The sequence below is a fragment of the Ovis canadensis genome, chromosome 26 (assembly GCF_042477335.2).
Source record: "Ovis canadensis isolate MfBH-ARS-UI-01 breed Bighorn chromosome 26, ARS-UI_OviCan_v2, whole genome shotgun sequence".
NCBI classification, from domain to species: Eukaryota; Metazoa; Chordata; class Mammalia; order Artiodactyla; family Bovidae; genus Ovis; species Ovis canadensis.
Window position 1 is genome coordinate 39,598,470 of NC_091270.1, and position 22,445 is coordinate 39,620,914.

Here is a 22,445-nt window from a genome sequence, read left to right on the forward strand (position 1 = left end):
CCAACCAGTCCATTCTGAAGGAGATCAACCCTGGGATTTCCTTGGAAGGAATGATGCTAAAGCTGAAACTCCAGTACTTTGGCCACCTCATGCGAAGAGTTGACTCATTGGAAAAGACTCTGATGCTGGGAGGGATTGGGGGCAGGAGGAGAAGGGGACGACAGAGGATGAGATGGCTGGATGGCATCACTGACTCAATGGACGTGAGTCTGAGTGAACTCTGGCAGTTGGTGATGGACAGGGAGGCCTGGCGTGCTGCGATTCATGGGGTCGCAAAGAGTTGGACACGACTGAGTGACTGAACTGAACTGAACTGAACTGAATACTCCATTGTATATATGTACCACAGCTTTCTTATCCATTCGTGTGCCGATGGACGTCTAGGTTGCTTCCATGTCCTGGCTATTGTAAACAGTGCTGCGATGAACATTGGGGTACATGTGTCTCTTTCAGTTCTGGTTTCCTCAGTGTGTATGCCCAGCAGTGGGATTGCTGGGTCATAAGGCAGTTCTATTTCCAGTTTTTTAAGGAATCTCCACACTCTTCTCCATAGTGGCTGTACTAGTTTGCATTCCCACCAACAGTGTAAGAGGGTTCCCTTTTCTCCACACCCTCTCCAGCATTTATTGTTTGTAGACTTTTTGATAGCAGCCATTCTGACAGGCGTGAGATGGTACCTCATTGTGGTTTTGATTTGCATTTCTCTGATAATGAGAACTGAAAACCTTCATTATCATCACCTGCAGTGTCTAACACTGAGGAATCCAGCAGCAGCTTGGTTGGGTAGTTCTGGCTCTCTCAGGAGGTGTTGGTCAGGGCCGCATTATCTGAAGGCTTGAGGGGGCTGGATGACTGACTTCCAAGATGGCTGCCTCCCATGGCTGCTGGCTGAAGGCCTTGATTCCTGAGAGGTGAGCCACTGTATAGGCTGCTTGAGCGTCATCATGACATGGCAGCTGGCTTCCCCCAGAGGGAGAGATCTGAGAGACAGAGCAAGGGAAAACTGCCCTGTCGTTTATAAACCTATCTAGGAAATGACCTGGCATCCCGCCTGCAGTATTCTGTCGGCTCCCCTGACCAGGCCTGATTGGATGGAGGAGGGGGTCACACAGGGCGTGGCTGTCAGGAGGCGGAGATCACTGCAGGCCTCCTTGCAGGAAGGCCACGCCAGGCATAATGCACTATCGATGCTTACAATACGCTACCATATTTCTCTCTCCCTGTTTCCCCCTTTTCCCTAGTATATTTTTTTTAAATTGTATTTTGGAATTAAGTCTGAAAATATGTGTTAGTACTGGAATCAATAGGTTCCTCCTCCAAATGTTCACTTGAAAAGAAAGGTTTCTGGGACTTCCCTAGTGGTCCAGTGGGTTAGACTCGATAGTTCCACTGCAGGGGGTGCAGGTTTGATCACTGGTCAGGGAACTAAGATCCCACAGGCCACGTGGCTTGGCCAAAAAAAAAAAAAAAAAAAGAGGTATTTTTTGGAGGGTAAGGGAAATATTCTGGAATTAGATAATGGTGATGGTTGTATAACATTGTGAATGTACTAAAACCATTGAACTGTATACTTTAAAATGCTCAAAGTATGTTGGATGTATTTTAGCTCAATAAACAAAAATTTCAAAGAGGGGGCCTGAATAGCACTGATATCAAATTTGCTGATCCAGAAAGATTTATAGTTGCTTTTAGCTCTCTGTATTTTGTTTGTTCTCTCAGCTCAAAACTTTAAAGTGTGATTAATCCAGAGACTATGAGGTCTTAGGAAAATTGATTTATGGTGCTAACACTTGTGGTTGGTTGGGGTCTATTGGAAATAACATCAAGTACTAGCTCTGAAGAGTCAGACATGACTTAGTGACTAAACAGCAACTGATGTGGCGTAGTGGCAGTTTTTTCAGAGCACCACTGACATAAATTCTCGTGATCCAGCTCACATGATCCTTCCGTTGGAAATGCAAATAGCATATTTTATCCTGACCTCACAAATGTTATCAATAGATGATGTGTGTATTCTGTGAGCAATTCCCTCAAGATCACTTTTGTTAGAGTTTTTTGCATGATTTCTGATTTCACTTGGCAATTGTTTTCCATTATGTTACATTGTGTTGTCAGTTACTTGGAGAGGTTCCAGGTTTTTTTCTTGTACTTAATACCATTTGTGGCTATGAGAACTGAGTCTGCCAAAGCTCTTTGTCTTATTGTTGTCACGCACACACCATCCTTATCAGTAATCAGGAAGACAATTCAGCGTCACCCAGCACTGACTGCCATGTGCCAGGCATCACGTATACTGCATCAGTTACTATTAACCACCTGTCCTGAATAACTGCTAGTTATTGATAGTGCTAAGCCTCAGATTGCTTACATAACTTTCCCAGAGGTCACACCCACAGTTAAAAATATGTCACTAAAAATAAGATGCTTAGATACAGATCTGTCTGCTTTGGACCACCTCAATAAAGTGTTATCAGTTTCAACTTAAATGAATGACACTGAACTCAGCTGACCGAATATCTACAAAGATTGTGTCTTAGCTGGAACTCCCCCTTCCTGTTTACCAGATTCTCCACCATTCTGTGATTCAGAGGAAGATATATGGGAAGTGGGGATGAGTAAGCATGTGACTTTCAGACAGGTCCTGATCTTCTCTTTATCCCTCCCTGTTGCTTCTTTTCCTCTCTGTTAGCAAGTCCGGAGCAGGGTTGCTGGGATGAGATTGAAGCATGACACTGCTCGTACCCGTTGACCAAGTCATAGAGCGAGTAAGGTATCTGCTCAGTCCTCCTGAGACTCAGTGAGTATTTCTGCTTTCCTGGAAGCCTCTTCCGAGTACTGTTTTTGGGGTTTCCTGTGGTGACTGTTAAAATAGGAAAGCATTGTCTCTCAAGATCAGAAGGCTCAATCTTGTGATTAAGTGCTTTGGTTATTCCTGTTCTGCAGTGGTATCTTGTATTAACTGGAATCATAAAATGCCTCATGTCTAAGCAGAAACCGAGCAGCAGTAATGAAACTTTCATCATCATTGAATGATCATGCCTTGGAGAGAGTCAGGAACATGTGTACAAAGGGCTCAGTGATGCCCGGCTCCCCTGGCGTAAGGGACCTTGGATCCACGCAGATGTCAAATCAAGGGCTGAGAGCACTTCAAAATGTCCCCTAACTGCAGTGAGGTTTGCTCTTATATTTGCATAGAGAGGACTATAAAGAGATAGAGTGTTAGAGGATTTCTGGCACTGGTTCATCTGGGAAGTGAAGGCTCTGGTAAGACTTCACAACATCCAGCGACACAGAATTGGAGCTGGACGTATTAACTAAAAGAGACACTGGGTTATTTTCATCCATCTAAGAAAGCACTCATGTTCATTCACACAAGCATAGTTATCTTTGGAAGTGAAGACAGAAGAAGTAGAATGTGTTTGGATGTTGAGTAACCAAAGGGAAATTGTAGCAGAAACATTTATATACTTACCCTATAGCTACCACTCTGTTTTTGTTCAGATAGACACCCTCTTTGGCAAGAACATGTACCTAATGAGAAATAATATTAGCCCAAGGTCCTATCTGAGTCATTCATGGTGGTCCCATTCTCTTAACTGGTATTTGATTTAGGCAAAGACATTGGATATAATTCTGGCTAATGAGGCAAGAGGGGGAAGTCTGATTGGAGAACTTTTTGTCCTAAGAAAAACCTAAAAAAGAAAGAGTTCTCCTTCCTTTGAATATTGTTATTTACGGACATGTTACTTGAAAATGAGGTGATCTTTTAGCCTGAAGATAAAACCAAGACACATGGAAGACAATCATATAGAAGTGAACCCAGAGATATTGATCATACTGTGAATAAAATCTTGTTTATTGAGATAACAAAGTGCTTTAACATTTAAACCAGTTGATTTGAAGTCCTCTACTATTTACTGCCCAAGTCATTCTAATTTGGAGTTCATAAGCCTAATGCATCATCAAAATCAGGAGAGACTAATCGCACTACTTATATGCCAACAGATTATGTTATGTGGCATCCCCTCCCTTTTGATCCCTCTCTCGAGAAATAGCTAATTCTAAATTTTTATGATAGTATAAAAAGCCAAAGATAATAAAAACAATCTTGAGGATGAATCAAGTTACAGAATTTACACAACCTCATATCAAGACTTATTTTAAACACTGTGGTCTTGATACATGGAAAGGCAGATAAACCAGTGGAATAGAACAGAGTCCATAAAGAGATAGACAGTTGTTCAGCTTATGACCAGTTACTCTACACTGCAGAGACATTACTTGGCCAACAAAGGTCCATCTAGTCAAAGCTATGGTTTTTCCAGCAGTCATGTATGGATGTGAGAGTTGGACTATAAAGAAAGCTGAGCACCGAAGAATTGATGCTTTTGAACTGTGGTGTTGGAGAAGACTCTTGAGAGTCCCTTGGACAGCAAGGAGATCCAACCAGTCCATCCTAAAGGAAATCAGTCCTGAATATTCATTGGAAGGACTGATGTGGAAGCTGAAACTCCAATACTTTGGCCACCTGATGTGAAGAAATTACTCATTTGAGAAGACCCTGATGCTGGGAAAGATTGAAGGGGAAGAGAAGGGGACGATGGGAGATGGCATTACTGACTCGATGGACATGAGTTTGAGCAAGCTCCTGGAGACGGTGAAGAACAGGGAAGCCTGGCATGCTGCAGTCCATGGGGTCACAAAGAGTCAGACACAACTAAGCAACTGAACAACTCTATACTGCAATAGGGTAAGATGGTATTTTGAACAAATGGTATATGGGTATCCATTTGGAAAACTTAGATGGAATTTGAAAACCTATGTAGAAAAAACAAATTTAAATGTGCATCTCACATCACCTACAAAAATTGACTCCTGGGACACTATATAGATCTAAACATGAAAGACCAATAAAGCTATTAGAATGTAACCTAGGAGAGTGTCTTCATGACCTTGGTGTAGGCTAATATTTTTTAATGAATCACTGAAACCATAAAGGGAAAGGTTGATTAATAGGTCTGTATTAAAATTAAGATCTAAAAGCACCATCAAGAGAAGGAAAAGTTAAGCTGCAAGTGGTCAGATGTATATCTGACAAAGATCTTTAGAAGATAGAAGACCTCAGATACAAGATATATAAAAAATATATAAGGAATTCCTGCAAAGTGATGAGAAAAACACAGTCCACCTAATAAGAAAGTGCACAAAAGGTATAAAAATAGACACTTCCCAAAGGGATATTCAGAAGGCTAATTAATACTGACAAGATGCTCAACATTATTAGTCATTAGGGAAATGCAAATAAGAACAACAGCAAATATCAGATGAATCAGAATGACTAAAACTCAAAAAAAAAGTACTTGCAATGAAATAGTACATGTGCATATGAAGAGTAACTGAAACTCTCATGTACTGCTGATAAGAGTGTAAATTAGAAAACTGTTCGGTCTTTTCTACTAAAACTGAACATAATTGTACCTTCTGACCAGAGATTTTCTAACAAATGGTTAACATTTTCCAAGTGGATATCCAACATAAATGTTGATTGATATTTTTATGTTCACAAGTAAAACAAAGTGAAACCAAAAACACATGTTTTGAAGCTTCACTCACTTGTCAATAATAGGAACAATTGCTTGCTGAATTGAATAATGGTTTTCAAATATTCAAAAATATTCTCTCTATTTTTATGCTATAACAATCTAGTGACTACTGGTATGATACACATTTACACTTTATCTGCATTATTAATATTTTTCCCCATCTTTGTAAGTCTTGATGATCAACAAAACACTTAAGTCCTGATTTTTAGTAATTGCCAGTCTCTATGGTGTGTTTATTGCCACCAAAACCAGTGTAATGCTACCTACCTGATGCTCTTGAATGAGGAGTTGAGAAGAGATACATAGTAACACACCATTATATTATATTCTATCATACAGACACAATAAATGCAAATAATATCCAGAGCATAGATAATAGCAAAATGTAGTGATGTACAGAAATATATATGTGTGTTCTCTAAAAGACATGCACAATAATTTTTATTGAAGCAGTATTCTTAATAGTCAAATGTTAGAAATAATCCAAAAATTCATCTAAGATAGAACAAAAAAGTAAATTGTTACATTTTCATACCAGAGTATGAGTCAGCAATAAAAATGAACCACTCACTGCTTCAGCAGCCTCAACAAATAGGAAACTGAGTCAGGTACAGATGCATATATTCTGACTAAAGCCAGACTAATTAATCTGTAGTGATAAAAAAATTTTTTTAAGTTATTTTCAGGGGTGGAGTAGGGTTGGAAATGATTTGAAGGTGGCTTTAGAGGGGCATCTAGAGTGCTGACCAACTTTGATTTCTTTTTCTATTTCTGGCGCCACAAATAGGTTCACTGAGTAAAATGTCATTGAGCAGAGCCCTTCATGCTGATATGTATGTATGATATACCTTATGAGAAAGGATACATTTTGAAAATCACTTAGAGGAGTGATTTTTCTCACCCCATATGCCCTCCAGCAGAGAATGTTATGTGATACCCCACTTTGAAAGAAAATGAACTGATTTTAAAACAAGTTATTGGAAAAGGTAGAGACAAGGAGCTGCTTAACGTTGAGTCTCTGGATGAAAGGAAAGCATACCCTGGCCTCCGGAACATCCTTCCCAGGGAGTGAAAAGTGCTTTGTTGTAAAGATCTATGCAGTTCTAAGAAAAACTTGTGGGGCTTCCCAGGTGGCACTAAAGAACCCTCTTGACAACACAGGAGATGCGGGTTCGATCCCTGGGTTGGGAAGATCCCCTGGAGGAGGGCATGGCAACCCACTCCAGTATTCTTGCCTGGAGAATCCCCATGGACAGAGGAGCCTGGCGAGCTATGGTCCATGGGTTTGCAAAGAGTCGGACATGACTGAAGCGACTTAGCATGTACACACAGGAAAACTTGTATGATAAATAAGATTATATAAAATTAAAGTTCAGGGAAAGCAATAGAAACCAGCTAAGAATGGTCAAGGATGCCGTTTCTATTGATTTCCTCAGGGATTCCAGACAGTGTGGGGTCTACGTGGGATCTTCATGATAAACATCTTCATGATGGCTTCAATAAATCTACTAGAACATCATTGGCTCCTTGTGTAGAGTAATCTGATTTGGGGTTTGAGACCTTTCAGGAATGGTGACTTTACCTTCCCAGACTTTGTCTCACTTCAGGTTTTGTATCATAAAAGCTTCCCAGATGGCTCAATAGTAAAGAATCTGCCTGCCAGAGCAGGTGACACAGGAGATGTGGGTTTAATCCCTGGGTCGGAAAGATCCCCTGGAGGAGAAAGCGGCAACCCACTCCAGCACTCTTGCCTGGAAAATCCCTTGAACAGAGGAGCCTGGAGGGCTACAGTCTAGAGGGCCACAAAGAGTCAGACATGAGTGAATGACTGAGTACGCATGCGCCCACACATCATAAAAGCTTTCTGCCCTCTCTAAGGTTTTGCCTAAATATATAAATTTTTCTTCCTAGTGTGTTGGCTCTGTTTACTTATAATGCTGAGAGCAAAGTCATACTCTACATAATCATTAAAATGATACAGGAAATTTCTGAAATGTGAAAGGAATCAGCCAACTACATTTTAAATAGCAGAAACTGTTCAGGAAATTCTAGAAGGTCACAGTAATGATTTTAAGGCATTTAAGTCAAGTAATGGTTTTAAGTAAAAATAGAACAAAGAGTTTGGGAGACTGCCTTGTTTTGTCTGTGTTCATGAAAAGGGGGGTCATATGATCAGTATCCACCTTTTTAATCTACCCTTTTCTCGACATTTTAACTACTAAGAATCCTTTCTTAAGATCTCAATCTCCCTCTGTTCTCATGTTTTCTTAAGATTCTGTATACTAAAATAACTACACATATAAACATTGATGCAGATAATCAATAACAATCTGAACTGATAAGTTATGTAAGATGTTTGTCAAAAAATAGGATTGGAGTTAGCAAGAAGTAAGAGTGCATGTTAAGCAAGGATTGACTGTGTTCTGAAATGGTTGCATAGTTATAAATTACAACCTTGAGACCAGAAGGTTGTAGCTGGCAGCTGCTAGCAGATACTATTTTGAAAACGCTGGTGGTGTCCGCGAATTTGATACAGTTGAGACAATTCAGGTTCTCTGTAATGCCAAAACAGGTCTGAAACCAAATCCATAAGAACCACCTAGCTCCATTTTGGTGGCCTGAACCAGTTACTCCATTTTGATTCTTTAAATGATTTTAAATGTGTCATCATAATTGATTCATTTGTATTTGTTTAAAAAGGTATATGGTTGCCAAGGAGAATATCTACCCAACGTGAGAAAACCAGTATAGTCAAAATTATGTAATAAATTCACACCCAAGAAAAAAGATGAACGTTTTAGTTATGATAACTTTAGTTAACTAAGTGAAAAGACTTAGGCAAAATGAAAGCTTGTATGCAAATTCCTATTACTATCTCCAGTGACTCTAGAGATCAAGGACCTCAGATTAAGAACCACAACTCTGCTATTATTCAGCCACTCAATCATGTCTGACTCTTTTCAATCCCATGGACTGCGGCACACCAGGATTCCTTTCCTTCACCATCTCCTGGAGCTTGCTCAAACTTGTGTCTATTGAGTCACTGATACTATCCAGCCATCTCGTCTTCTTGTTGTCCCCTTCTCCTCCTGCCTTCAACCTTTCTCAGCATCAGAGTCTTTTCTAATGAGTCGGCTCTACTGCTTTATTATTATTGCATCAAAAACTTTGGGTTGCCATTTATGTACAATGAATGCTGAGTAATTTTGAATATACTCATTAATATCTAGTCTTTAAAAAAAAAAAGCCTTTCACTAACATTTTTCAGTCCTTTGAGTTAAAACGCAGGGAATTTTATTAAAGCATTATGGGCATTTTCTCATTACTCAGTGCTTCATATTCATTTTCTGAGTTGGCTGCACTTGCGAGGATTCACCTCACCACCTGACTTTGCTTGGTTAACAATGCACGGGCAGCAAAAAAGGGGAAAAACATCTTCCCCTTGTCTAGTAAGTAGCTGTATGAGTTAGAGGTCAGAATGGTTATCTACAGTTAGCTATGGGATGATACGCTGCTGCTGTGTATGTACTTAGTCATGTTCAACTCTTTGTGACCCAGCAGACTGTAGCCCACCTGGTTTCTCTGTCCCTGGGATTTCCCAGGCAAGAATTTTGGAGTGGATTGCCATTTTCTCCTCCAGAAGATCTTCCTGACCCAGGGCTCAAACCCATGTCTCCTGCATTGGCAGGCATATTCTTTACCTCTGAGCCACCCTGGGAAGCCCAAGGGATTCTATACTAAATGATGATTGCCCACACTGAGCATGTGCCTCCTTAAAGATAGGAATAGCACTTACTATCATTGAGAGGCCACAAAGCACTTTTCTAGATCTTTGTCACAACCCTTAGATGGACATCAAGGCATGTATTATTATTCTCAGTATGTGTATGAAAATGTAGGCTAGACATTTGTCCAGAGTTTCTGACCCCTAACTCTGAGCTCTGTCCACTATGACAGCATGCTGCCCCGCAGATAAGTAAGGGTTCTTTGGTGTTGTTATGGGTTGAACTGTATCCTCCCAAAAGATATGGTGAAGTTCTAACCTCTGCGAAAAGAGAAAAACCATGTGAAAACAGGCAGGGATTGTAGGATGCAGCTGTAAGCCAAGGAACCCCAAGGACTGAAGGCTACTATCAGAAGCTAGGAGGAGGCAAGGCAGGACTCTCCCCAGAGTCTCGGAGGAAGAACAGCCCTGTTGACATCTTGATGTCAGACTTCTAGCCTCCAGAACTGCAAGAAAGTAAAATCCTGTTGTTTTGAGTTACCCAGTTTGTGGAACTCTTACAGAAACTTAAGAAGACAAATACAAGTGTGAATGCTAAAGTTTTAGTTAAAGGCAAGAAGCATGGAGACTAATTATTTCCCTGTAATGAGATTCTAACTCACAAATGAGCTGGGACATTTCTACAAGCATTGACATAAGGGGGAAAAAAAAGATATTTTATGCAAACTACTTCTCAATTGTGGTTGTATCTTTTTGTACCTCATTATCAAAAAAACCTCCTCATGGGAGATAAAACCTCAGTGTGACCCCAGCTTCTCTGAAATCACACCGTTTCCTGCAGAGGTGATCTAATACTTTGTACATAATATTCCTAGCTTTTGTTGGAGACTTGAGAGTTGGGCCAGTGTCAATCTAAAAATGGCAGTGTTGTTGGCATTCCTGCTTACTGGGCAACAAACTCCAGACAGCAACTTAAAAAAAAGATGAGGAAGAAAAATCACCTTGTTCTGCTAATGCTATAAAAATAAAACACAGGGGACTTGCCTGGTGGTCCAGTGGCTAAGACTGCATATTCCCAATGCAGGGGGCCTGGATTTGATCCCTGGTCAGGGTACTAGATTCCACATGTAGCAATTAAGAGTTTGCATGCTGCAATTTATAATCTGGTGCAGCCAAATAAATAAAATTTAAAGTAAATATTAAAACATAAAACATAAAAATATTTCCAGCTGAGACCTGGTGAATTTCTGAATCTTGCTCCACAGAAAACTAGCCCACAAACTACTCCTTAGAAGAGGAGAGATGGTTAGTTGTCCTGGGCTTCCCTGGTAGCTCAGTCAGAAAGAATCTACCTGTAGTGCAGGAGACCCTGGTTTGATCCCTGGGTCGGGCGGATCCTCTGGAGAAGGGATAGGCTACCCACTCCAGTATTCTTGGGCTTCTCAGGTGGCTCAGCTGGTAAAGAATCTGCCTGCAATGCAGGAGACCTGGGTTTGATCCCTGGGTTGGGAAGATCCCCTGGAGAAGGGATAGGCTACCCACTCCAGTATTCTGACCTGGAGAATTCCATGAACTATACAGTCCATGGGGTCTCAAAGAGTCAGACATAACGGAGGGACTTTCAAGTTTCAAAAACACAGCCTTTTCTTTCTCAGGAAGATTCCCTATTCACACTTGCAAATTAAATCCTCTGAGAGATGTTAAAGTTAAAATCATAGACACAAATGCTTTAGATTATATTGCATTTCCCCAAATTACATTATCATAAAACTCTTTTTTCATACAACAATCATTGTTATCTAGCAATGTATACTTTGAGAAACAGTGGGCAGTAATATTCTTAAATCTCATCAAGTATGTTCAAGTTTATGTCATGCAGGAGAAAATGGACGTATTTATGGAGTTCTTTATTTCAGGTTGGCTTACCAGAAGAGGCACACATGAAGAGCTTCATTGAATTACTGAAGATAAGGTAAGAATTCAGGGTTGTGGGGCCTATGCAATTTAGGGGAACCCATTAAGGAAAAGAATACAAAATGACCATGCAAACAACACTAAGTTTCCGCCTCCAGCCTTGGAATAATCCCAGACAAGGGAGGCTTTCTGACTTTATGCTTCATTCACTTCACGGAAAACCCAACTCTGTTTAAATTATTGTTGGCTACATGAAATAAAATAGAAACTCAAAAGAACAGTAGCATAAACAAGATAGGAATGTAGCTCTCTCATGCAATAGTCCAGGGATAGACACTCCAGGGGTGGTGGTGTGGCTGCATCGTGCAAGGTCCCTCTGTCTTATTACTCCTGGGTTGTCATTCCTGGGATGTTGTCTTTGGCACCAGGTCCCTGGTCAAGCAGCAGGATTGAGGAAGGGCTGGAAGAATGGGCTTGCCCTGGACTCAGGAACATGCTCTGCAAAGAGCCTTTAGAGCTGCTCCTTCCATCCCATCGTCCAGAATTTAGTTTCATGGCCTCCCATAGCTGCTGAGGAACCTGAGAGAGGAAGGCTCTATTCTAGGTGGTCAGGTATGTCAGCTCAATGTCAAGGGTTTTATTACTGTAGAAACAGACGAAGATCAGTATTGGAGCAGCTAACATTTCGGTCTCTTTCTCTCTGACTCATTGACTTTTCCCTCCAGCTTTCTTGAGGTCTAATTGACCTCTCATTAAACTTTTAAGTCTACCAACTCAGAGCTTCACTAGCTAGCATTAATATCTTGTGAATGGATGGACCGATGTCTCTAAAACCATCAGACCAGTCTTCGAGGTGTGTTTAGAAAAACAAAAGACTTTTTAGAAGAAAGTGAAATGAAAGCTTCATGGGCTGCAGGGCTTCCCGCTTTCTCTGTAAGCAAAAGACACTTTCCATGTCCCATGGGGCCCCAAGAAGACATGACCGAGCAGGAGGTGAGGGCGGACCCGGACCGGGCGCAGCTGCCAAGGCCGCCCCTCCCCCCGCCTCGCCCCCCCCCTCCCTTGGAATCCGCGAGAACCTGGGGTGGGGGTGGGGCTGGGGCTGTGGGCTGGGGGTGGGGCTGGCGGGCAGAGAGGGAGCTGAGCTGACTCCACTTGGCATTAATAAGAACCTTAACAGCTTTTTATGTTTTTTCCGGGTGGAGGAAAGCAGGGGACGTAAATACTTTACTGGAAGAAGGTTTTTAAAAAAAAAAAAAAGAGAGAGAGAATCTGTACTTGGACTGTTGTGAAGAGAGAAAGGGAGTGGTGGATGGGCTGGGAAATATGAGTAGGTTGGTTTCTGACTCTGAGCTGTAGATTCGTATTAACAGCCCGATCTTTCTGCTCGCGAGCCTGTCAACACTTCAGCCGGCGCGGAAGGTTCCTGGGAACCGTCTTGGGCTTGTTTGGCAGGCGTGCCCAGGGCCAACTGGGTGCCCCTCCAGGCTGTTTGTCTTGGAACTGCTCTTTTAGGACTGCAGGGCTGGAACAAAGGGGCCCTGTTGGTTACTTCCAGATTCTGGAAGAACTCTGCTTTTAATGATAGTGTGGAGTTCATGGCATGTAAACTTCCCATACTCACAGGTTGGTTTTATTTTTTTCCTAATTTTTTTTCCCCCCCCAAGCTGAGCTTAAGAGGCATATGCTTGAATCGATTCAGCCCTCACAGAAAGGATCTGTCTACTCTACAGAGTTTAGACGTGGTTCCAGCCGGGCTGTGGCACAAGCCTGCCCTGGTCAAACAGAGAGACACAGAGTACAGATTGTAGAGAATCGTCATTACCCTCAATGATGAACATCATTTCAGCAATCTTTATTCGTTCCGCGATCTTGATGAGTGTGCTATAACAGCAAAATCAGATTAAATCTAAAAAAAGTAATTGTTAAAGAGGTGGAGGAAAAAAGGTTGGCAAAGCCTGAAGTTCTGGCAGGGGCTCGGCAAACGTTAGGATAAAAGATTAATAGGTTCTAATTCTTTATTCAAACAAAGCTCTGTTTTTAAAAGAACATCTGATTGCAAAAATACAAACTTTGGTCATCTGATACTTTGAGTAAATGAGTATATGTAGTGTTCTACAGTACTAATTAGGTTATACGGTGCCCTTTTAAGGTAAGCAGCAATTAATGATTGAGTAGGATATGAACTGATGTACAATAGACAGCCAAGTCTATTTTGGTGCATTTAAGTCCATTCTGTTGATCACCTATATTGTTTCTGTGCATCATGTGAGACGCTGGGGTGAGGGTGAGAGATATACAGAAATGGGAAGCTGCAAATTCCTTCCCACATTAGGTGAATTATACAGTAGGAGGAGATAAGTCTACACATAAATATAATTTCACCATTTCTTGAATCGATGCTAAGGATGGCTACAGCTGTAATGGTAGGCTTCCTTTTTGGAGACTGACTTATTGTCTGCCAGGCATTATATAATTTCAGTTCAGTTCAGTTCACTCAGTCATGTCTGACTCTTTGCAACCCTGTGGACTGCAGCATGATGGCTTCCCTGTCCATCACCAACTCCTGGAGCTTGCTCAAACTCATGTCCATTGAGTCAGTGATGCCATCCAACCATCTCATCCTCTGTCGTCCCGTTCTCCTCCTGCCTTCAATCTTTCCCAGGATCAGGGTCTTTTCAAATGAGTCAGTCCTTCGCATCAGGTGGCCAAAGGATTGGAGTTTCAGCTTCAGCATCAGTCCTTCCAATGAATATTCAGGACTGATCTCCTTTAGGATGACCTGTTTGGATCTCCTTGCAGTCCAAGGAACTCTCAAGAGTATTCTTCAACACTACAGTTCAAAAGCATCAATTTTCCAGTGCTCAGCTTTCTTTATAGTCCAACTCTCACATCCACACATGACTACTGGAAAAACCATGATATCAATCACTATGACATGGCATCTCCCTACATAAAATACTATGAGGAAATCTAGTAATGAAAAAAGATAACTTGCTCAAGGTCAAAGCTAAAAGCCTGGGGAGCCAGGTTTCAGACTCCACCTGCTAGATCCTTGCTGTCTGCACTATAAGACACACATCGGGCACACCAATGAAGACGTGACTGTTTCTGGTTGGGGTGACCAAAGACTGTCATAGAGAAGTGTCATCTGAGCTGGGTCTTGAAGGATGTACAGTTATCTCTCAGTGCCTGTGAGAAATCGGTTCCAGGACGGATGCTCAAGTCCCTTATATAAAATGGCACAGTGTTTGCATATAACCCATGCACATCCTCCCATATACTTTCAGTCATCTCTACATTACTTATTGTCGTCGTTCAGTCGCTAAGTCGTGTCTGACTCTTTGTGACCCCATGAACTACAGCACTGCAGGCTTCTGCTCTGTTAATAGTTACCTGCACTAGGTAAATTTAAGTTTTGCCTTTCCAAACTTTCTGGAATTAAAAAAATAATATCTTCCATTCACAGCTGGTCAGATTTACAGATGCAGAACCCTCGGATATGGAGGGCCCACTGTGCAGTTTTATGACAGAGTGGTGGAAGGGAATAAAATAAAGATGTGGAGACAGAAAAGTACAGAGACTGTTTAAGGAACTTAAAAGAAGTCTAATTTAGTGGCAGTTTAGTGAGTAGAGGGAAATAAAATGGACAGGTTGAAGCTGGGTTGGGGGTGTCAAGCAGAAGTCCAATGGGGACCATTCATGTATTGAATTGGGTCCAGGGCAAAAATCCCAACTCTATGGCCTGGTTTCCTTGGAGAGTAGAGTTCAACAGGAATCCAACAAGAGAGTTCAACACTCACTCGCCACCTTTGTGTCTGTGCTTCCCTGTCAGGGGACCCTCAGTTCCCCTTCCGCTCCCCACCTCTGTACAGGAGGAGGGCAGGCACCCTCATTCTTCTGCCCTGCCCCCCGAGTCCTCCACTGGCCCCATCCAGAGTAGAACCAGTGGTTTCCTGGTTAGTGAGAACATGAGCCTCCCACTGGCCACTTTTTAACTATGGTCAGAATATCGGTGTGTTAAAGGACAGCTTCATCTGAGTCATTTCCTGTGTCCACACGGTCAGCTCTGTGCTTCAAGCCCAGGACCCTGATGGTGCTGCTGTCTTGCCTTAAGACCTTCTTCTGTCTATCTTGATGCATCTTGGCGGCTAAGTGGACTCCTGCTCATCTTAGACTCAGGGGCCAAACAAAAAGAAGCCTTTCTTAGCCTTCTTTGTGCAATGCTGTGCTCAGTTGTGTCCGACTCTTTGCGACCCCATGGACTGTAGCCCACCAGGCTCCTCTGTCCATGGGGATTATCCAGGCAAGAATACTGGAGGGGGTTGCCAGGCCCTCCTCCAGGGGTTCTTCCCAACCCAGGAATTGAACCCAGGTCTGCCACATTGAAGGTGGATTCTTTACCACCAGAGCCACCAGGGAAGCCCAAGAATACTGGAGTGGGTAGCCTATCCCTTCTCCAGGGGAACTTCCTGACCCAGGAATCGAACCAGGGCCTCCTGCATTGCAGGTGGATTCTTTACCAGCTGAGCTGCCCAAGACTTAAAGCTTATTTGCCAAATCTGCCTTGAGTTGGAATGATTGAGTTCTTTGCCCAGCTGTTAATAAATCGGCATCTGTTTTCCTGTTGGTTTATTCTCATCACCAGTCCCAGGAAAGGCAGACACTTGTGAGGGGTAGTAGCGGGGAGCGGGGGTGGGAATTCATGGGGGTGGCGGTTGAGAGACTTTCTGGCTTCATATTTTTTTCAGTTCCATACCCTAAAAAAGGAAACTTTTTCAAAATTCAGTTTCATGTTGCAAATACTTATTGTGCCTATAGCACGTGTAAGAAACTGTTCTTGATGTTGGGAACCGGCGGGGCAAGGACAGGAGATAAAATAGCTTCCCTCATAGAACTGCAGTACAAAATTGCGTTGATTTAGTTTACCATAGAAGTTTAATAGAAGAATTCACTTCTTCCAATTTACTGCAAACTCTACAAAATATCAAATGACAAATTGACTCATAAGAGCTCTTAGAAGTGAGAACTGGGTGTCTTCCAGGGGGTTACATAAGACAATACTGTTTATAAAAATGAGCTTCTTTTGTAGTTTTTCGTGATTCTGGGAGCTTCAGTTACCTTTCTCACCTCTGATAACTTTCAGAAGTCGTGCAAAAATGCTAACCAACAGGGCTTTTTTAAGCAAAAGCAGGACACTCCCCTAGTCTAGGATCCAGCTCTTTTCAAATTTCATCATAGATAACAGAAAACAAATGTTCAGAATAACTGTAAACAAACAAGTAAGAGATTTCCAGAAGCTTAAACTTTTAAAATTAGGTCTCAGAAAGTATGATTCCAATTATGAGATTTATCCCCATCTTAGAATATCATCCTTAAAACTGTGTGACTGGAAAATTCTTTGCAATGTTCTTTTTCACTGTTCAATAGCATCTTTGCCTCCTCCTGAGCATATTGTGCTACTAGACAGAATATAAACTTCATTCTTTATTACAGAAAGTATCTATAAATGTCTACAGGAATATTCTTAATAGGTTTTGCTCGTTTTAATGCTTTTCTTGTGATAATTATGAGACATTGATTCTTTGCCAAGTAGCTCCAGTGTTCTGTGATTCTAGCCCAATTTATAGTTTCAAAAAGAAACTAAACCCCGGAGTTATGAGGGAGAATCAAACATGCAAAACAACGAAAAATTGAGATGGAAAAGAGCGAAAGCAGATTTCCCTGCCACCTTTTGGAGAGTGGGCCCCAAAATACACCTTCCCCATTTCTTCCCCATCCTTGGCTCCTTTCAGAAGCCAGATTCCCTATCAGATTAAAAAAAGGCAAGCTAAACACTTAAGCGCAACTCCTATGACTTTTCACACATGAATGGAGAGACACAATAGATAGCTATCGAAAGGGTCTAAATGCCTGCCTGGTGGAAGAGCATCAAGACATCTGAGTTTCCTAGGGTGTGCCCTTCACTGCCAGGGGGCATCGGAGACATGTTATTAGGCACTGTAGGAGAAGTATGGCCTTTTGTACCCACCATTTTTCCCATCCCTGAAGCAAACATAGAAGGAACATTCTGCAGTTTTCCTGGGTAGGAAAGACCCAGGAAAGACACTGTAGCATTTGCTTCTCACAGGGAAGAAAGGGGACAGTGAAATGAAAAGAGGGCCATCTGCTGTTGCCATCAGAAAACACCTGTGTTACAAAGGGTGTTCCTACACCATCAGGGTGAAAATTTCTGGTTAATTCCATCTATGCCTTTAGGGAGAAGCTGGAAGGTAAGAATTAGGTTACCGTGCTCCCTGCTCCCTTCCAAGCTTCCACTGCCCCCACTTCGTGTCTGTTCATGGGCACATAAGGGAACTGGCACCTCAACCTTTGCCCAGTGAGCCACAAGAAAAGATGTGTTCAGTGTTATTTCCTAGAGCCATGATATCTTCTCAAGAAGGTTACACATCAGTGGTCACACCATCTTTAAAGACTGAACAGCGGCGTCTCTTGGTCCAGCTACACCCCTACTCTAGCTGAGACGTCGTTGTCCCCTGACTGCGAGGGAGTGGCTTGCTTGCTCAGCAATGAGTCAGCCATGCTTCTAGCTCTCTGTCAGCTGTATAGTCACGGCTTACACAAATGGCTTCTTTCATTCAACCCTAGTTCTTCAGTAGTTAGGCTTTTGTACTCTCTTAGTCCATTCGAGCTGCTCTAACAGAATCCCACAGGCTGGGTGGCTTACAAACAGCAGAAGGTCATTTCTCACATTTCTGGAGCAGAGATCAAGGCACCAGCCATGGTTGTGTTCCACCAGCTTCCTGATTCACAGCCAGCACGTTCTCTCTGTACCCACAGATGGTGGAAGGAGTGAGGGAGCTCAGAGGGATCTCTTATAAGAACACTAATCCGATTCATGAAGGCCCCACCCTCATGACCTAAGCACCTCCCAAGGGCTCTATTGTGTAACGTTGCTGTGGGGTTGGGGGTGGTGGTTAGGATTTCTGCATAGGAATTTGAGGGGGATGCAGACATTCAGACCACACCATATACCGTCTTCTCAGAGACTTTATTTCTTGTCTTATATGGTAGCAGTCTTCCTAGTGGCTGAATTGTTCCGTTGTTGACTTCATTTTCTCCCTACTTGTAGCATCCCTTGTCCTAGCCAAGCCAGTTGCCCACCCATGTGGGCTTTTTAAGAATACCTGACCCACTCTAAGTTTGCCAGTTACCATGGGCTTTATTTTGTGTATTGCTTGGTTTTCTCCTGAGGACTAACTCTTAGCTTTAAGAGTTCTTTTTCAGCTCACGTTGCAGGGTGCCATTTGTTCCTAAAACAGCTGAGCCTTGACCTTACTTGCTTGCTCAAAAATCTGGCTTTCTTTTGACACTGTGGCTTTGATTGGATACTTAGTCTATTCTTTTTCCATTTTTGCTCATTTTACCACCATCTAAACTCTGGTTTGAGAAAACTAAATCTGACAGCTGAAAAGAGCACTTAAAAATTCATTAATTGGGTTCATTTACAACTGTGTTGTGTTTTTCTGCCTTTTCTAAAATTAATATTGCTTCCTGTGAATTCATGAATTTATTTGAATACTTTTGCTTTTGTTTGATTTTCATATGTCTTACATTTTCAAGCAGTTAATATTTTTGCATAATGATACTGATAAAGCTTGATATCATCCCTAAACAAGTAAATTATTAACTTAAAACTGAGGTTTAGATAGAATTCTGTTTCCTTCATTTGTTAATAGCCTATCATAAGAACATAGGAATTTGAACCGAGTCATGCCAGGGTCAATCCATAATAGTGTTCAGCTATGAATAGCTACTTCAAGCAACATGCAATGGTAATTTGTGACTGTGCTACCTAACAAGCTTTAAAAGTAACTATATCCCAGAAGGATAATAGCAGTTTATAGCCCTTTTAGTCATAAATTTGTCCATGTCTTTTATGATTCTGTTTGTATTTCCTAAGAGAACCACTTCTGCTGTGGACATCAGTGAGCTCTCTTTGGCTGTATCAAATAGACATAGGTATAGAAATGATGGAGGGGGGATAAATTCTATTATTCATGCTAATAAAGTATAATTAAAGTATGGTGTGATCCAGAAAAGTAACTGTAAGATATTTTATATGTTTCATGTCTTTAGTGTGAGGTAGGGGAAAGAATAAAGACCTCAAAGACAGATCCAAAGACATGCCCTTTCCTATCTTCATGACCTCTCTGAACCTGTTTATTTAATCTATTAAGAAAAAGTTAATATTTATCTTTAAGGTCTGTTGTTAGAGTTAAAATAATAATAAATGAACTCAGTACTTAGTAAGAAGTTAATATATGAAAGTAATAATTAGTAGTAATACTAATTTGATATACCTCAATTGAAAATATTCTTTGAATTAAAAAAATGAAGAAGGGATATTAAAGAATTAGAATTATATTTGATCTTGGCAACATATAGGCAGAACTGTTAAAAGGAACATGGTCTAAACCTGCACTGTCTAATACAACAGACACTAGCCTCATGTAGTTATTTATACTTAACATTTTAAATTAAATCTGTGGTTGTACTAGCCACAGTTTAAATGCTCAGAAGCCAAATGTTGCCAGTGGCTACCATACTGAATAGAACAAATAGACAGTATTTCCATCATTGCAGAAAGCTCTGTTGGGCAGTGCTGGTCTGGACCCAGAGATTCTCTGTAGGCTTCACTGCTCCTATCAAAAGGCAACAGTCTGGAATTAGGCAGCCTCTCACACTGCAGGGAACTGGCCAATGCTAGTTTCTAGTTCCCTTCCCCACCATATTAACGGCTTCTCGGTCTCTGCTACCTTGTCCCGTGGCACAAAGCGTCAAGGCACATTTGTCTGTTCTTACAGCATCTAGCAGAGCCTGTCTTGTTTCAAGGTATCTATTCACTAAATTCAGCTCAGATATTAACCTTTGAGAGCATATAACCCTTCACAGGAATAACTTAGTTTTCACATTCAAAGTAATGATTGAAGTACCTCTCAGTATAGAATTTCAGGAGAAGAATTAAAGATGCAGAATATACCCTGTTCTCTCTAAAAAAAAAACCATGGAATTTGAGTGTCTCCATCGTTCCCTCTGACCATAGCTGGTTCTATTCTGACTCCATTAATTGGATAGATTAAAACATGAAATATCTCTTGGAGGAATCAAATTTTGAGAGACAAATATGGCAGTTATATTTATTGTTTGGGAAGTTTTTAAAAAGTGTATTCTGTTCATATTATGGGCCACGTGATTCTAATAAGGCCCAACTGTTAGTGAGTTTGAAATGGTTTAACGGTTAAACTCTGAAGTTCTGCTCCCAGGTGGAGCTCTTAATGATTTGAAAGTGTCAGGATGTTAATTGACTTAGAACAATAGAGGGGACATATCTGCTCAGGTCTGATCCAGAAATTACTTCTTCCTGCTTGAAATCGCTGTTTTCAATGCCCTAATAAGGCAGAATACAGAAGGTGTTTCTGGAGGGAGAGGATGCGAGGTCACATGATAAAGAGAGAAGACAATTCCATTATGTGGCAAGTATTTTACAGGGATACTTGGAGAATTGCAGCCCTTTAAATATAGCTGGTGGAGACCATACCTAAAACTAGTACTTTGAACAGTCATAATACAAGAGACTATTTTCTGCTTTAATACATAAGAGTGACAAACTCAGAACAAAACTCCCTGGTTCTAGACTCAACAGAAGATATATAAAAAGATCAGTAGAACCTGGAGGCTCAATGTAAGATGAGAATTCTGACCAAACCAGAACAGAAACAATGCTCCCAGACACGTTGAAAGAAGTCAACAACTCAACACTTGTCAGGAAGAAAGGATAGATATGAAGTGGTATTAGAATTCTCACCATGTATTAAAATTTGCTCAGTTAAGTTATTAAGCTCTAATTAAGTGTATATAGTTCATAATGTATAGTGTGAACTCATCTTTTTCAATTAATTACTTGATTTTTTAAAAATCTTGGTTAAAATTCATTTCCTATTCATAAATAGATAAATAGATATCTTATTCATCATTTCTATTCATAGATAGCATTGACCTGAATCGAACAGACTGCTAGATATTTCTTCAGTAAACATGGGTTTCAGTTCAGTTGCTCAGTCATATCCAAGTTTTTGCAGCCCCATGGACTACATCTTGCCAGGCTTCCCTGTCCACCACCAACTCCTGGAGCTTGCTCAAATTCATGTCCATCAAGTTGGTGATGGGTTAGGAAACTATAAACAAGGTGAATAGACAACCCTTAGAATGGGAGAAAATAATTAAACAACTGAAAAAGGATTTATTTCCAAAATATACAAGCAGTTCATGCAACTCAATACCATAGAAACAAACAACTCAATCAAAAAGTGGGCAGAAAACCTAAACAGACATTTCTCCATAGAAGACATACAGATGGCTAGTAAACACATGAAAAGATGCTCAACATCGCTTGTTATTAGAGACATGTATATCAAAACTGCGATGAGCTATCACCTCACACTCATCAGGATTGTTTTTGTTGTTGTTCCATTGATCAGTTATGTCCAACTCTTTGGGACCCCATGGTCAGAATGCTTGTATACATGCTAAGTTGCTTCACTCGTGTCTAACTCTTTGCAACCCCATGGACTGTAGCCTGCCAGGCTCCTGTGTCCATGGGATTTCCCAGGCAAGAATACTGCTGTGGGTTGCCATTTAAGAATGGCCATCAAAAAATCTACAAATGATCAATGCTGTAGAGGGTGAGGAGAAAAGGGTACCCTGTTGCACTGTTGGTGGAAATGTAAATTGATATAGCCACTATTTAGGACAACATAGAGATTCCTTAAAAACCTAGGAATAAAACTACCATATGACCCAACAGTCTCACTCCTGGGCATATGCCCTGAGGAAACCATAATTGAAAAAGACAGGTACCCAATGTTCATTGCAGCACTATTTACAGTAGCTAGATCAGGGAAGCAACCTAGATGTCCATTGACAGATGAATGGATAAAGAAGCTGTGGTGCATAGACACAATGAAATATTACTCAGGCATAAAAGGGAATGCATTTGAGTCAGTTCTAATGAGGTGAATGAGCCTAGAGTCTATTATACAGAGTGAAGTAAGTCAGAAAGAGAAAAACAATGTCATATATTAACACATATATATGGAATCTAGAAAGATGGTACTGATGAACATATTTGCAGGGCAGCAATG

The 22,445-nt window shown here is 41.2% G+C and overlaps 1 long non-coding RNA gene across 2 annotated transcripts in view; it reads left to right on the plus strand.

Annotated features, from left to right (window-relative positions):
- Nucleotides 1-22,445, plus strand: part of LOC138431014 (uncharacterized) — a 126,391-nt gene that overhangs the window by 67,649 nt on the left and 36,297 nt on the right. The window contains exons 3-4 of one of the 2 annotated variants that reach the window (XR_011253496.1): nt 2,694-2,797; nt 11,244-11,299. This is a non-coding gene — a long non-coding RNA (uncharacterized lncRNA). Of the gene's footprint in view, nt 1-2,689; nt 2,798-11,243; nt 13,160-22,445 lie in introns of those variants that run through there. The other variant, XR_011253495.1, reaches the window with a different exon arrangement.